This window comes from Aquarana catesbeiana, linkage group LG01 (assembly GCF_042186555.1).
Source record: "Aquarana catesbeiana isolate 2022-GZ linkage group LG01, ASM4218655v1, whole genome shotgun sequence".
Classification (NCBI taxonomy): Eukaryota; Metazoa; Chordata; class Amphibia; order Anura; family Ranidae; genus Aquarana; species Aquarana catesbeiana.
In genome coordinates, this window is record NC_133324.1 from 880,950,155 (window position 1) to 880,965,610 (window position 15,456).

General features: G+C 41.1%; 1 protein-coding gene across 2 annotated transcripts in view; it reads left to right on the top strand.

Annotated features, from left to right (window-relative positions):
* Positions 1–15,456, top strand: part of SORCS2 (sortilin related VPS10 domain containing receptor 2) — a 1,340,427-nt gene that overhangs the window by 283,043 nt on the left and 1,041,928 nt on the right. The window lies entirely within an intron of this gene.

The following is a 15,456-nucleotide window of genomic DNA, read 5'->3' on the forward strand; positions in this document are numbered from 1 at the left end:
TGTCATATGGGTACAGTGTTGTATGACCGCGCAATTGTCATTCAAAGCGTGACAGCGCTGAAAGCTGAAAATTGGCCTGGGCAGGAAGGGGGTGAAAATGCCTGGTAATGAAGTGGTTAAAGGGCATGTCTAGCTTCTTTTTGAGTAGAGTTGCTCTTTAATTCTCATAGTGCAAGCTTGGTAAAGGTTATTACTCAATTACAAATTTCAAAACCAGCTTCAAATGGCATGGATTACTATTTTTTTATTTTTTTGTAGTTGAATTTCTTCGATGATCCATATGTATATCTTCTGAGGTTCAGACTTTGGCAGGGTATGGCCTCACTGTCAGTTCAGCATAGTAACATGATCACTTTGCAACTGTCAGGAATCACCACATGTCTTCCTGTGGGTTGGAACATGCAAAGGAAGTCAAACGTTTTGGCACCGAAGCCTGGAACAAATGCAGGAAATCTGAAAATTGCAGTTCTTAAACTGTCCAACAAAATCCAAAAATTAGTTCTGGCCTGTGCTCTGGTTTTGGATTAACCTGACTTTTCACTCAGAATATCTCTGGTCAAAATTGAAAACCATATATTTATCTTCACATTGAATTTCAATTATTTCTAGCCTACTCCTAATAATATGAATATTGTAAACGTACTTTGTGAAAACCCCCACATGTTTATGTCCTTGAACTCTGTGACACGTATTCTACACCCTGTGGGTAGGCACTGCTGTGTCACATATTTCACAGAGCCTTCTGAACCACAGAGGTGCTGAGAGGAGGATGCTCAGGAGTCAGTACAGGAATCACAGATTGCAGGCAGCAAGGTACCTTGGGATATGTAGTCCTTAGAATTGGAACGTAATCAGCAGAGGAGAAGCTGCAAAGCATGCAAGGAATCCAGGAAGTTATGGAAAGATATGGCCAACAGACAGGCAGCACTCACAACATGAAAGGGTATTTTTCAAGTAATCTTACATTGGATTAAAAATAACAATTGTTTATATTGTTTTTTAATACAATAATATTATAAAATAAAAGTATTTGCTGTGCCCATAGAACTCCTGTATCTCTGGTGCTTATTTTGGAACAATCACCATAAAAATCTCCATAAAACCAAAGCTTAGTGCCTTAAACAAATGATATAGGTAGCCCAAAGAGCAATGCGATTCATTAAAGTGTATCTAAAAACCCTTACCTTTTTTGTTTAATACATTTTTGGATAGAGTATTCAAATATTAAAACCCCCATAAGCGTTTTTTTTTTTTTTTTTGTTGCCACCTGGATTCCACTGGGGAGAGTCCTCTTCACTTCCTGTCCCCTATACAGAAAAGGAAATGAGAGTCTCTCCAAAGTGAAGGACATGTCCTGATTGAAAGTTACTACTGCAACAAGGCTCCTCACTGGTTTTCCCTCTTTTCCTGTACCAGTGACAATGGTCACGAGGTCAAACAGATAGAGGAGTCTTCATAGCATGGAAACAGAGAGGCATAAAACCTAACTCCCTCTATCTTTCCATAACAAATACACAAATTTTGATTTATATACATTTTAAAGAGGCCCTGTTACTAACCTAAAAATTCAAACTTACTTGCAGGGTTTTTTCTTTTCCATGAACCCTTTTTTTTTTATTCACGTGTACTGTATTTCTGAACCTGCTAGCAAATTTGATTACTCAGGGAAGAGTCACAACCCGCTTCTTCCTTGCATATCATAGCCCTCTCCTCTCCTTCCCCTGGGAATGTCTCATTACTTTCTGTGCTGGCCCAGCTCCTCTGCTCTTGTCCTCACCCCCTATGTAACCTTTTATGTAGCTGCCAGGGGAGAAGTGAAGATTAATATAATATTTGTGTCACTTGGGTGACAGCTCTGAGTCTGCTGGGGCTACTAACGTCCTATCCAAGAGGGCAGCACCCAGCAACAGTTTCAGGGTTTTTGGATATCTATACAAGGGAAGCTTTTACAAGTAAATAAAATGCATAAAATACATTAAAAAGGCACTAAAGGCAAAATAAAAAATAACTTATAAGATGTTGACCCTGCTGTTATTTTCCAACTACCTTTAAAGTGGAACTAAACCCTCCTATCCTTTTCAGCCAAAGAAGCTTTTATCTTAGCCTCTGTTTAATCTGCATTTGCTATGGTGCTTACATGTAAACAGTTATGACAGCAGCCATTTGATGGCTTGACAGTTCATACGAGAGCACAAACATCTGTGACAGTTATCATTCACGGCATGCCTTGACTGTACCTGTCTTGGGAAACAATTAAAGGGTAACTCCATTTTCGTGGGAAAAACAATTAGCAAATAAAAAAATAATATTATAGCGTATACAACTGCAACACAAGTCATATAATAATTTAATGTTATTAAAAATTACCTTTCCTTTTCAATCTGCAGCGCTTGCAATGTACATAGCTCACCCAGAGGGGAATGTTTTTTTCTCGACAAAAGTGGAGTTACTCTTTAAACCAATGGGTTTAGCTCCACTTTAACGACTTCACCCCGGAAGGATTTACCCCCTTCCTGACCAGGCCATTTTTTGCGATACGGCACTGCGTCGCTTTAACTGACAATTGCGCAATCGTGTGACGCTATACCCAAACAAATAGAGCTTTCTTTTGGTGGTATTAGATCACCTCTGCATTTTTTTTTTGTGCTATAAACAAAAAAGAGCGACAATTTTGAAAAAAACACAATATTTTGTACTTCTGTATTTCTTCATCAATTTAGGCCGATATGTATTCTTCTACATATTTTTGGTAAAAAAAAATCAGCATATATTGATTGGTTTGCACAAAAGTTATAGCGTCTACAAAATAGGGGATAGATTTATGGTATTTTTATTATTATTTTTTTTTTATCAGTAATGGCGGTAATCTGCAATTTTTATCAGGACTGCAACATTGCAAACGAACACATCAGACACTTTTGACACTTTTTTTTTGACCAGTGACATTTATACAGCGATCAGAGCTAAAAATAGCCACTGATTACTGTATAAATGACACTGGCAGGGAAGGGGTTAACACCAGGGGGCGATCAAGGGGTTAACTGTGTTCCCTAGGTGTGTTTCTAACTGTAGGGGGAATGTGGCTGACTAGAGGAGGAGAGAGATCATTGTTCCTACTTAGTAGGAACACACAATCTCTCTCCTCTCCCCTGACAAAACTGGAATCTGTGTGTTTACATACATGGATCCGGGTTCTCGCCCTGTCACAAGCGATCGCGGGTGCCTGGCGGTCATTCCGCCCGCCTGGCACGCGCAACGGCTCCGGGGACAAGCTGCGCGCACCCGCTACAGCGTCTTAAAGAGCCAACGTACAGCTACGACAGCTTGCGCAGCTGTGCCAACCTGCCGCAGTGTAACTGCGGTGGCTGGTCGGGAAGTGGTTAACAGGCACAAACCATTTAACACTGACAGGGAGGCTTACAATGGTCAGCTTTTATTCATTCATTTATCCCAAAAATGTAAAATTACTGTTTGATGTAACTGTTTAAACAGTGTTATCTGGATTCTGGATTATAGTGGAACTAAACCCATCAAATTAACAATGTGAAAAAAAAAAGTTACATTCCTGGCATGCTGGGAATGCTAACTGTCACATTGGTTGCGCTCTCAGCCAAACAATGGCTGGTGTCATAACTGATCACATGTGCAGCATCATGGCAGTTGCAAATCTAAGAGGTCAGCTTCCCTGGCTGAAAAGGATAGGAGGATTTACAGTGTAGTTCCACTTTAAATTTGTAAGTCACTTATGTAAAGTCTATCCAAATCTACCAGTCTAATGCCCCGTACACACGGTCGGATTTTCCGACGGAAAAATTTTCCGACACACAAAGTTTGAGAGCAGGCTATAAAATTTTCCGACAACAAAATCCGTTGTCGGAAATTCCGATCGTGTGTACACAAATCCGACGCACAAAATGCCACGCATGCTCAGAATAAATTAAGAGATGAAAGCTATTGGCTACTGCCCCGTTTATAGTCCCGACGTACGTGTTTTATGTCTCCGCGTTCAGAATGATCGGATTTTCCGACAACTATGTGTGACCGTGTGTATGCAAGACAAGTTTGAGCCAACATGCGTCGGAAAAAATCCTAGGATTTTGTTGTCGGAATGTCCGATCAATGTCTGACCGTGTGTACGGGGCATAACACTATCCTCTCCAGACAATGCTGCTGTCTAAGCTAAGGGTGGCACTGTAGCCCCTCCATAAATAGAGGAGAACCCTCAACACAGAAAGTGTGTTACAGCCTGGATCACCAGGTGAAAATGAAGGGGGAAAAAAGGAAACCAACACAAACACTACATCTCAGAATTGGTAAGCTGTAATATATTACCTTTTTGTTTTTAGGTTTAATACCGTTTTACTTTTAGATTTGCATGTAAACAACTAAATACACAGTTGCAATATGTAATCTTTTGGAAAGATTTTTGTAGAAATAGGTGATCTGGTGACAGGCTCTCTTTAAGCTTTCTTGCCTCGTATGGTTATGCTATAATATATTTTTTTGGGACTTTTCTATTTACAAACTAATAAAATAAACTGACAGTTATTGCTTTAAAGGTTTAGTTTGCCTTTTCTGAAAAAAATTAAAGATGAACTAACAACACACTACATCTGTTTCATTTTGTTTTTACATTTTTCCTCAACTTTTTTTCTTTCATCTTTATTTATAGCAGTAGGTTGTAATGTGATATACTACGACACAACACGCTGCGCTGAAACAAAGTAGGACTGGAAATACCCTACTATTTTTCAGCGCAGTGATGTCAACTGCACTCATAGTACGTGAGGCAAGATGCCTTGTCCATGGATTAGGACTGTGTTGGACAACGCACATGGTGTGACTTGGCCCTTAGGCAGCATGTGTGTTCTTCTTTTTCTCTGGCAAAAAGTTATATATCATGCTCAACACCCAACTTTACGCAAAAGGCTCAAAAAGCTCTTCTTTACCATAGGTTGAATTACTTGTGTTTCCTCAATAAAAAACAATATTGCAAAAGCTTGGAGGGAAACATCCTTGAGTTTTACAGAAGTAAAACAATGACTCATGGGATCCATGGTTCATGAAAAGCTTACCTCTATTCTAAAGAATGAAGACTTAAAATTTCTTGAAATATGGACGCCATGGTTAAACCATAATGATGCTCTTAACCTTGACTACACATTACTCTCTATTTAATAATTTGTGTATATGCATGGTTGTGTGATCCCCGGCCAGGAAATACCTACCCTCCTTACCCCTTCTTTCTCTTTAGTCTCCCCTTCCTCTCCTTCCTCCTCCTTTCCCTTTCTCTACATCTTCTTAATCCTTCTAATTTCTTCTTCTTATTTTATTATTATTTATTTATCTTCCTAATTTCTATTAGTATTATTTTATTTTTGTTTATTTTTTTTATATGAATTTATTACTTTCGAATTCCCATTCCTTTGCCTTCATGGCCATACCAAAACACACTCTACTGCCTCCATCCTTTTTGATTAAAATGTAGTTAAGTTATGCCAAAATCTCTTTCTTGAAATAATAACCTAACCTTTATGTAATATGGAATAATCAATGGCTTTTTTTTCCTTCTTTGCCTCATAATTTCATTTTAAACAATATTGTCATACACAGTATCTCATTCATGCTCTTGTGTACCCTTTTATCATTATACATCTGTGCTTATTTTTTGTCAATTTCATCTCTAACCTTGTTTTGTAATCCACTTCCTTTAAAACCCAATCATATTCTTGAAACAATAGACAATATGAAAGAAAAAGTTCTTCCTTTAGGGCTCATGTCGCCCACAGCAAGGGGAACCCCCAACTCCTTTACTTACTTACTTTACCATAAAATTGTATTTCCTGCAATACACAAAATGAACTTCAGGCCCATCCTAAAGTTAGCGTGCCTTTAATTATTTCCATGGATTGGTAAAAAGATTCACAGAATGACTACAACTAGCATGACTAACATACCTCCTAAAATTAGTAAGGAAGATCCTTGGCCTCACTAGATATCTTGTTTTCCAATGAACAATAACGCAGATGAGGGAGTTAGCTAAGTAAGAATGTCTTATCCATATTAAATTAACATCTAGCTGTGGGCCAAATCGCTCTGAGTCCCATTTGTATTACACGGACAGATGTAAACATAAAACAGAACACATTGTTGTACCATAATCATTGTGTTTTAATGGAACCTCTTCCTCTGGCTTTCGTATAGTAAAATGCAATGTACTTATATTTTATATCTGTTTGTATATAGCTTAGTAATTTACTTGAAACATAGAGTATACTGGGCTGTTGCAGAAGCTGGGAAAGTAACGATCAGTTTAAAAAAGACAAAGTGCAAAGTGCAGCGCCTATAATAAACTAATCATACATTCATCCTTAACCGTTTCAGCCCCGGAAGATTTGGCTACTGAATGACCAGGCCATTTTTTGCGATACGGCACTGTGACTCTTTAACTGACAATTGCGCAGTGGTGCGACGTTGTATCCAAACAAAATTGATGTCCTTTTTTCCTTACAAATAGAGATTTCTTTTGGTGGTATATGATCATCTCTGCGGTTTTTATTTTTTGCGCTATAAACAAAAAAAGAGCGTCAATTTTGAAAAAAAACACAATATTTTGTACTTTTTGCTATAATAAATATCCCCATTTTTTTTTTTAAAAGCTAATTTTTTCTCAGTTTAGGCTGATATGTATTCTTCTACATATTTTTGGTAATAAAAATCGCAATAAGCTTATATTGATTGGTTTGAGCAAAAGTTATAGTGTCTACAAAATAGAGGATAGGTTTATAGCATTTTTATTATTATTTCTTTTCTACTAGTAATGGCGGCGATCTGCAATTTTTATCAGGACTGCGACATTATGGTGGACACATCGGACACTTTTGACACATTTTTGGGACCATTGGCATTTATACAGCGATCGGTGCTATAAAAATGCAGGGGAGATGACAGATCGCTGTTCATAATTTGTATGAACACACAATCAGTCTCTTCTTCCCTCAGATAACCAGAATCTGTGTGTTTACACACACAGAGATCCCGGTTCTTGGTGTGTCACGAGCGATCGCGGGAGCCCGGCGGTCATCGCTCCGGGCTCCGGGGGGTGAGCAGCGGGCGTGCGCGCGCATGCCCCTAGTGGCCACAGGGTGAAGCAACATTACATAACGTCGTTTCGCCCAGCCGTGCCATTCTGCTGCAGTAAAACTGCGGTGGCTGGTCGGAAAGTGGTTAACCACTTCAGCCCCGGAAGGATTTACCCCCTTCCTGACCAGAACGTTTTTTGCGATTCGGCACTGCGTCGCTTTAATTGACAATTGCGCGGTCGTGCGACGTGGCTCCGAAACAAAATTGACGTCCTTTTTTTCCCACAAATAGAGCTTTCTTTTGGTGGTATTTGATCATCTCTGCGATTTTTATTTTTTGCGCCATAAACAAAATAAGAGCGACAATTTTGAGAAAAAACGCATTTTTTTTACATTTTGCTATAATAATTATCCCCAAAAAATATATAAAAAAAAATTTTTTTTCCTTAGTTTAGGCCGATCCGTATTCTTCTACATATTTTTGGTAAAAAAAATCGCAATAAGCGTTTATTGATTTGTTTGCGCAAAAGTTATAGCGTTTACAAAATAGGGGATAGTTTTATGGCATTTTTATTATATATATTTTTTTTTACTAGTAATGGCGGCGATCAGCGATTTTTATTGTGACTGTGACGTTATGGCGGACATGTCGGACATTTTTTACACATTTTTGGGACTATTGTCATTTATACAGCAATCAGTGCTATAAAAATGCATTGATTCCTGTGTAAATGACACTGGCAGTGAAGGGGTTAACCACTAGGGGGCGGGGAGGGGTTAAGTATGTCCTAGGGGAGTGATTTCTAACTGTCAGGGGGATGAGCTAGTGTGTGACGTCACTGATCTCTGCTCCAATGACAGGGAGCAGAGATCGAGTGACACTTGTCACTAGGCAGAACGGGGAGATGCTGTTTACAACGGCATCTCCCCATTCGTCCTCTCCGTGAGGCGATCGCGGGTATGCCTGCGGCGATCGAGTCCGCGGGACCCGCGACCCGACTCACGGAGATCGCGGCAGGCGCGTGCGCGCACACGGCGGCAAATTTAAAGTAACGTACAGGTACGTTACTTTGCGCATCCGTGCCATTCTGCCGACATAAAAGCACAGGTGCTGGTCGGGAACTGGTTAAAGGTGAACCCGAGGACAACAACTGCAATGCACATGAACTTTCTTATCTTGTAAAGGATTTTGTAATGCTCCTCAGCCCAACGTCATTCAATTTACTTCCAGTCCAGGCCTGCCCCAGGACTGTGATTGGACAGCGAAGGAGCGCAGTCTTGAGCTCATCTGTCTGTCACTCAGTTTTCTCCCCATATCAGCATGCTTCTTGTCAGTGCATCAAATGATTGACTTTCGTAGGAGCTGCTGAGTATTGCGGTTCGTTCGTCACCCTGCCCAGTCAGGCACACAGTTCTCTTTTACCCTTTAGGCAGAAAACCAGTCCTTGAACTTTGTTTTGTATTTTTATTGAGGGAATTTAACTTGGATAGGGATGGGATATTCATGAGATGTCCAACTGATTGCAGAAAAGGTATATGGGACCAACTATATACACCTTTGGTATATGCAACTTCTTTACTTCCAGCTCCAGCACAACTTCTGATCTCACTCTCCAGGACCAGCTAGCACTGATAGATAGGCCTGACACTGACTCAGCCAGGCCTAGAGCGAATATCCTTTGCAGGCAGGGACTGCAGGCCACTATGGTGTAGAAAAAAAATAGGTAGTCCCAATGCTAGCTATCCATGTAGCTACTGAGCCCAGTACCACATCTTCACGCCCTGCCAGCCCTCCTGGCTGCAGCTGCCTCTCTCTACTGCTCATGCCATCACAGTCCACTCCACTGGCTCTGCACCTATCCCAAACTGCAATCTCCCAGTCCTTTCAGGCGTGCCTCCCAGACCTCCTGACTGTATGACACTCATCAGCCCTCCTGGCTCTGACTTGTTGTTCCTCCTGGAAACTTGCCTGGCAGTGCTCTCCTGCTGTCCTCTCCTTGCTCCCGTGCCTCCTGTCCATGACACCTCCACGTATTCTCAGAGGGTCCCGTCCGCATCCGAGCCCATGCCAAAGGTCACTTCCTCCAAAACTGGGGAGCTTCCCCCAAGGCCTTGACAGCCTAGCACTCCATCTCCAGCTTCCACCCTGAACAACTCCTCCTCATTATTTAGGGTGGCCTGTCCCCTGCAAATCCAAGTTGGATTGGTCAGGTCTCCTCAGAATACCCCAGGCACCTCTCCTCTCCTCCTTACCTTCCAGAAGATGCTAGAATGTTCTGGGAAGAAGTGGGAGGTCTTGATGATGCTGCCTGTGAGTTACCAGCTCTGCCTGAGTCACTCAACCCTGACCCAGAAGAAAAACACATAGGCTTGGCTGCCAGCCAAGCCTGGCAATTTACCTACACTAACAAAAAATGCTATCTCTTTCTAGCAAACTAACTAGAGGGTGCTACAAAAGTGTATTCTGTGACCATAGAACTAATTTAAAACAAGTCCTCACTCACCTCTCTAGCTGTGTGTAATGTAAAGCTATTTATCATTAAAGGGTTTAAAAAAATTGTATTCAAGTATGTATTTTTAACTAAAAAATGTCCCAAATCTCCAAATTCCTTTTTTTTTTTTTTTTTTGCTGATGTGTTCCTACTTCCTGTTAGAAGGTGGTTACGGTTGCTCTCCTTAGTCCCGATGTATGAAGGATTGTAGCCACCCGGTCTTTGGCACCCAAGATGGACTAGGGACTAAGGAATTTCTAATGCATAGAGCAGTGCACTTGATTGCAACCAATGTGCACTGCTCATCCCAAACAAAGGGAAGTCGGGGGAAAAGTTTGAGAGCACACATTGAGGAGGCCAGTGGTTACAACTAGGCAGAAAACACAGTAAGAAACAATTATATATAATATAGATTACAGGATCACCAAGTAGTGTGTATTGCTTATTTCTGGAGAATAAGGATATGGTTTAGTGTCACTTTAAAGATCATAACAAAAGCTCTGGAGTAGGTTTCAGTGGTTTACTAACAGACTGGAAACACTTGCTTGCTGTTTCCATTAGAGGCTTACCAAAATCTGTTTTCAGAAAAAAAAGCTAAGCCAGTGTTGTGAATTTTGTGAACAAATTTCTCCACAATGCTTGTAGATGCAGAGAATAATGACGTTTTGTTTTAAAGTGCACCTATTAATTGTTTAGAATATGTAAATACTTTAGTGTGCTCGATCTGATAATGGCCTCACTTTAAGTAAAACAATGGTGTCAACTCTCTGTCCGCAGTCTGCTGATTGAACATTAAAGGAGCAGCAACCTTGACTGTCCAATCAGCAGGCCCAAATCATTACCTCTGCTTCTCTGTTCCCAACTCCTGTCTGCATTAATGCATGCAGTATTTGGCTGGGTCCTAGTTTTACCCCTTCCTCTCCCAGTCTGAGTGCTGCTGTGCAGGTTCTCACAGAGACTAATATCAAGATCTATTCAGATATTTATGCCATTGTATGAAAAAAATTAATTGTTTTTAAATGAATAATAATTAAATCGTCTTTTATATCTACCTGTAGTTCAGCTTACAAGAATTGCTAAAACTGATTAAATGTGGAATCTAATTGCTATATACCACTACGCTGATGTTTGCATTATCTTGTTATTAAGCCCTATGAGTGACTGCACAGGTCTCTGCTATGGCTATTAAGCACAATCTCAGGTTTAGTAAGTAAGACTGTGTAAAGGGCAACAATGATTGGCAAAGTGCAGTAAGCCATATTAAAGGTCACGTCTCACTTAGCCGTAGTCAGATCACAGAAAGATGAATTCTAATGTTTGCGTGGGTGTACTGTCTTCAGTTTTTCGGCTTTTTAGGCTTTTTTTTTTAAAGACTTTGCACTCCAATTCACATTGGAGCGATTTGTCATGTGATTTGACAGGTCAAATCGCATGACAAGTCGCAGCCTATTGCCGGCAATAGTACCATTCCAATCAAAGCACCGCTGACTTTGCGGTGCCACACCGATTTGCAAAGGTAGTTTCTGCACTACTTTTGCCAATTTCGGGTGTGACTTCAATAGACATTTGTGCATGAAGCTGAACAGATGTCTTTCAAGTAACATCTGAAATGGCCCTGACCTGCTACTTTGAAATTGTGCTACTTCAAGTGAAGCAGCACGATTTCAAAGTAGCGTCAATGTGAACGAGGGCTTTGTGAGACTTCTGGAATATGTGGATTCTGGTTACCCAGGATAGACAAGATATCTGGGTAATTGGTGTGATGAGATCACCTGTACTAAAGGCTTTACAGGAATGGAAATCAATTGCATACACACAAACCATAACAGTATTCATCTTTTCTACAATGCTGCAACTATAAATTATGTACAGTAACTCACAATGGTCAATCAAAATCCATCATGTACAGCTCTGTTTTTAGTAGAGTGAAGTGATTGGTTGCCCTTAAGAATAAACGCTCTTTGTATTAAGTATGGCTATGAGACCTTATTCTGCTGGAAAGCCTAATCCGGACTTTTTAGGACTTCAGGCTACTGATTAGTCATGCAAAACCTTGTTCCCGAGCCTTAGCACCTATTTAGATCTATGAATGTGCCTAAAGGTGCATTTTTTGTAGCAATGACTGGTGCATTGTCATGCATTATTTTTCTATCTTCAATGCATATTTGCAATGTGTTTTTGAATTTCATGTGAGTAGGGTTAACAGCCATTGACCAAGAGAAATCTGAGAAAAAATGTATCAAGCCCCATTCTCCTTCCGCTATCTGTGTGAGCAAGCCAGGAGTGGCGAAACGCATCAAATTAGGTGGTTTCCCAGGTATAGACACTGTTGTATGTAGTCACTTTGTTGACAACTAATAAATACGGCAAAAAGAGCTAAGAGTGGAATGTAGCTAGTATATTTTTCCTCATATTTCTGATGGAGAGTGGAGATGGACCACAGGCACCCAAGGTCCGTGTACAGGAGGGGTGAGTTTTGAGAGGAGCTGTGGATTTAGCTATGTTTTTAACCATTGACCAAGGCCTTTTCCCAATGCATCAATTTTATGCATTTTATGGGGAACCACAACACGTCTTTTAGTGTATCCGAATGTATACATTAAAATATAAATTGCCCTTCAATGTTTTTTTTTCTCTTAAAGTAGAAGTATAGGCAAAACTTTTTTATTTTTATTTTGGATAGAGTAAGGGAGGGTTATAACCCCTGTACGGATTTACCTTCACTTTCTGTCCCATAGCCAAAGCAGGAAGTGAGAGGAAACCCCTACAAATTAAGGGCGTCTCTTGGGGAACACAACTTCACCAGAACTAGTGTCCCCATTGAAAGATTTCCCCTCTGGGACCATCCGAAAATTTGGGATTTTTTTTTACTTTTACTTTCAATGATAATGGAAAACAGGACAAATAGAGAGGAGGAATCTCCCTAATTGGGGCACAGACAGCAATAAAAACTGACAGGCGTTCTAATCCCTCTCCCCCTTCCCACTTTATATATAAACATATGGACAGTTATAGCTGCGCCTTTCAATTGCAGTGCTATACAATGGTTCTGCTTTACCACTTTTTCTCACAATGTAATCGGTCACTTATTTAAACCAGTGAGTGGCTAATATCTTATCTCAGCTGTTGATAATCGCAGAGATTGCATGAAGTTGAGCTAAATACTGTGGCGCTATCTAATGGTCAATCTACAGTTTTAATACAACACACATATGAAAGCAAGTATGTCACAGCTATATCAAGAATTACCTAAATCAGAACTCCAGGCAAAAATAACAGGGTAAACAGGATTAGTCCATAAAAGAAGAAAACAAAAAAACAGCATTTACTGCAGTATTCACCTTTAGTCCAGAGATACCCCCACAGTAACTTTTTCTGCCACTTGATGTCCTAAGTCTGAGCTTAGCTTCATTAAACCCACTTCTTCTGAGCCCGGGTCATCCTGGGCTTGCCTCCAGCCTGTGACCGGACAATCAAAGGAGAAGGAGCACTGCGATGAGCTAAACTCTCTGATGCTCTGCTTTCTATTCCTATCAGCACGCTGCTTGTCAGTTCATTACCTGATTCGCTCCTTGTGCTGCTTCCTCATCTCACAGTTCCGCCCTGCTGTACAGGGACTGCAAAAGACCGATACCAGGTCACATTCAGGTACTTATACTGCATTTATAGTGTAGCACCCTCTACCTAGGTAGGTGCTAGAGGTGAGATTTTTTTGGTGAGTGCAGATAAATTTAGGCAGGCCTAGCTAGAAGCTGATCTGTTTGGGCTGGGAGTGGCTCAGAATAGGCTGGTGACTCACAGATATCATCACTTCTCGGTTACCTCCTTCTGGCTTCTAGAGGATTCTAGAAGAGAGGAGGGAAAGAGAGGTGGAGCTGCCTCAGGGAGCCCTGACCAATTTCCATTTATTATTGAAAAGGGACAGGCCTCCTTGATATACCCTGGGTCAGCCCAGCTGGGGAGGAGTTGTCGGGTGGAAGAACTGAGGATGGAATGCTAGGCTGCTGGGGCCTTCGGGTGGGGGGGCTGACCTTGGGCCTGGGACTCAGGTGCAGGATGGATCCCTTCAGAAAAGCATGGAGGAACTGAACGGAAGGCACAGAGAGGAGTCAGAGGGAGGACAGCAGGAGCTAGTACTGCCGGGCTAGTCTTCAGGAGGGAACTACGGGTGTGAGCAGCCAGGAGTGCTGGTGAGTGACATGTGCTATCGGGAGGACTGGAAAGGCATGCCAGAGAGGACTGGGAGGAAACAGTCAGAGCTCGGTGTGGAGCCAGTAAGGATTGCAATGTCACGGGCAGTGGGATCGGGCAGCTGCAGCCAGGAGAGCTGTCAGGGACTGAAGAGGGATTACTGGGAGCAGTAGTCCACCATAGGTCAGCTAGCACACTAGGACATCCTATTCTTTTGTTACATTAAAGGCGGTCCCTGCCCTGCAAATGGCAACTTCTAGGGCCTGACGGAGTCAGTGTTGGGCCTAACCATGTGCTAGCTGTACCTGGAAGCAAGTGATGTGCAGGAGAAGTCTGGAGAAGTGTCATGTACAAAGAGTGTACATAGTTCTTTCCCAAATTGACTGTTCTAAAATTCTACTGGGCATCCCATATATCCTATCCCTATCCAAGTTAAAATCACTCAATAAAATAACAAAACATATGGACTGTTCATTGTCTCCAAGGTGATTGGGAAGTGAAAGTCAGGCTGGGCAGGGTGACAGGTGGACCACAACTTAAAGCAGCCCCTACGGGGTTACCGCTACAATAACATAATTAATGATTTGGTAACAATTATTACAGAACTGCATTCAGTTGTGTCTATTATATTAGTCTAGAGTTCAGCCTTTAAACATTTAATAATTGTAAATCTGTGCGCACTGGAAAGTCACTGTATTTTTCCTTTAATGTGCTTTAGTCCCGACAAAAGTGATGCACTGCCTCTTTCTGCTGACCCTTGCCCCTCTTCCTGGTGTTGGGAAAGTGTATAAGCTGACTGTTCCTTGGCATGGGAGGAAGGATCTAAGAAAAAAAAAAAAAAATCATAAATGAGCCAGGATATAGTATAGTTCTTCATCTTTGATCCAGCTGCCCTTAGGTGGTGAGAAAGGATTTTTCCTCTTTGGTTTTGTTATGCCTACCTCTAGACCAGCCTTTCTACACCAGGGTTTTATTGAACCTTCCTCCAGAGGTTGCTAGAGGTTCCTTCTGCCTTTCAGACCACTAACAACAGTGATATTTTTAGCTATCTGTAAAGCTAGGAAGACGGATTCTTCCTATTGACCACAAATGTAAGGATTATTTTTCCCATTGATCATCACTCTAATGTATCGTGAGCTGTAGATAAAGTAAAGCAATTATTAGCAGGGATTCCCTGAGAATGGAAAGTTATTTCAAGGGTTCCTCCATGTTAAAAGTTTGAGAAAGGCTGCGCTAACTGCAAGAGTTGTACATAAGGATGAGCTAAAATGAGACCTTTAAGCTCCCAGTAATGTGAGCGAAAATTGGCAGATTCTGGAAAAAGTTTGCTATTTTTTAAAAATGCATTTAAGTAAATAAGTAAAAAGAGAGTAGTTGTTTTTCATGGCTTTTAAATCGGTGGGCTTTAAACTCTTTTCAACTATCCTAGAACTATGCCAAAAAATGGCCTCCTTATTAGTTTTGTTAATTTATTTTTTTTTACACAAAGGGGAAAGCCCAAAAAGCAAAATCATTTTTTCTTAATGAAAGGCACACATACAGATCAGCATAGGTGTGCGCAGCCTATTGTATTAGGATGTGTACCCCAAAGCTCAAACACACATGCGTGTGTATATGTATGTGCGTGTCAGTAGGACAGTGGATGGTGTCAGCCAGTAGAGTAGTGGACTTTATCAGTAGGGTAGAGGACA